The following is a 2305-nucleotide window of genomic DNA, read 5'->3' as shown; positions in this document are numbered from 1 at the left end:
CATCTTCTCGAGGCTTGAAACTGATTGAGCTTGTGAGTTGAAGCCTGCTCTCAACTCATTTCGTAGTCCATCAATGGTGCGATTCTGTTGCTCAATCGTGGAGTGAGTAACATTCCTAAGATTCTGGAATGAATCCTCCCATGGTCTGGGCTGAGAGTAATTCTGGTTCTGATTGTATGGTCTAAATGGTGGCTGAGAGGCTTGAGGATTTTGTGGAATTGGTGGAGCTGGAGCTGTTGGTCCATTCTGTTGGAATCCTTGAGACCATGAAAAATTGGGGTGGTCTCTCCATCCAGGGTTATATGTGTTGGAGTATGGGTTGTAATTTGATGGCTTTCTCATTACACCTATGGCATTGGCTTGATCTGAGTGTGAGTCATGGTCATGTGGCTCTGTTGATTTAGCAGTCGATAACGATGCTATTTGTCGAGAGAGACCTTCAATTATCGCTTTGACTTCTTTAATTTCTGAACTTGACTCGCCAATTTGAACCTCATTCACTCCTTTAATTCTTCTAGTATTCCTGAGTGATCGACTCCGTTGTTGGGAATTATCTGCTTGTCGCTGGAAGAATTCCCAAATTTCTGATGCACTTTTTGACATTAGCTCTCCTCCACTTGTTGCCATTAGCCATTCTTGCACATTCGGCAATAATCCCTCCAAAAAGTATTGGCATTGGTGCCATTTCTCGTACCCATGATGTGGACACTTCAAGAGTAGCCCATTGAATCGCTCCCATGTTTCGAAAAATTGCTCGTCATCTTTCTGGGTAAACTCCGAGATTTCCCTGCGAATAGCATTGGTTTTATGCACTGGGAAATATTTATTTAAAAATTTTGTAACCATTTGTTCCCATGATGCAATGCTATTAGCAGGCAATGTATTAAGCCATGAACGAGCTCTATCTTTTAAAGAAAATGGGAATAGTCTAAGTTTAACATCATCATCTGAAAAATTCTCATATTTGAATGTTTGACAAATGGCATGAAAATCATTCAAATGATTATATGGATCCTCATTTTCTAGGCCATAAAATGTAGGGAGACAATTTAACACACTAGGTTTTAATTCAAAACTCCTAGCAGCTACATTTGGGTATCTTATGCATGACGTGCTCAAATTAGCTAAGGGACTAAAATAGTCCTTAAATGGCCTCTCCTGTGGTGCTTGTAAATCCATTTTATTTTTAACGTGTTTGTGTGTGCGAAGTGTTTTTTCTAATTCAAGGTCTATAGGTTCAAGATTAGGTAATAATGACCTACGACCATGCATGCAAAATAAATAAAATAAAAATAAAGATGCAAACAAAACAAAAAATAAAGATGGGAACAAAACAAATAAAAATAAAGAAGAGGGAGAAATTACGATACTAACCTTATTGCGCTATTACAACCTTTCTATAAAAATACACAAAAATAAATACGTGAAAGAAATTAACTAAAAATTAAATTAATAAGATAAACAAAAAAATTACAAAGAAAAATAAATGGAAAATTAAATTACAAAATTTTAAAAAAGAGAAAAAGAAAAGAAATACTAACCTTTAAATGTAGATTCACTTTTTTTTTCTTTTTTTTTTTAATAATAAAAAAAAATACAAGAAAACAAATAAAAGAAATTATTCACAAAAATTAATTCTATGAATTAAAATTACTTACCTCCCCGGCAACGGCGCCAAAAACTTGTTGTGCAAATTTTAATGTACTCGCAAGCGCACGAATCTATTGTAGTATAGATCTATGGTGACGAGTGTCGATCCCACGAGGAGGTGGATTTTAATTGTGTATAGAATTAATTTTGTAAATGGGTTGTTGGATTTATGGTGGAAATGATTTGGTATATGCTAAAACTTAAATTAAAATGGCGAGAATAAATTCTAAAATTGGAATTGCAATGGCGAGAATAAATTGAAGATAATTCTATTGAAATGACGTACTTGGGTATCTGGATCCGTATCAACATGCATCATGGGCTAAATAATCCGTATTAATGCCAATTAAATCATGAGGGGGGAATCCACACCTCATGAACCACGCTCTAATCAATATGGTGCTAAGGGCTTATCGTGCCAAATAATAATAACCTTATACTAGAGAGCCGGTGTAACCAAGGCGGTATCTAGACAAGATCAGTATTATTTGTCGACGATAAGTCAAATCATCCACAAAAACTAGAGGGGAAAAGAAAATAAATTTACCAAATAAAGCCCATGACACATGTTGAGACTTCACCTTCAACCCAAGCTTGAAAGAAAATTAGCCACTCATAATTGAACTAGGGGCAAAAAGGGAATTTATTAAAATAC

At 35.4% G+C, this 2305-nt stretch overlaps 1 non-coding gene across 1 annotated transcript; it reads left to right on the top strand.

Moving 5' to 3' along the window:
- Nucleotides 1-691: 691 nt before the first annotated feature.
- On the top strand, nt 692-795 carry LOC112099451. The gene has a single exon (XR_002906252.1). It is a non-coding gene; the product is annotated as a small nucleolar RNA R71 (small nucleolar RNA).
- The last annotated feature ends 1510 nt before the right edge of the window (nt 796-2305 follow it).

This window comes from Citrus clementina, unplaced genomic scaffold, assembly GCF_000493195.1.
Source record: "Citrus clementina cultivar Clemenules unplaced genomic scaffold, Citrus_clementina_v1.0 scaffold_4, whole genome shotgun sequence".
Lineage (NCBI taxonomy): Eukaryota > Viridiplantae > Streptophyta > Magnoliopsida > Sapindales > Rutaceae > Citrus > Citrus x clementina.
Note: the sequence above shows the minus strand (reverse complement) of the source record. Positions and strands in the feature narration are given on the sequence as shown.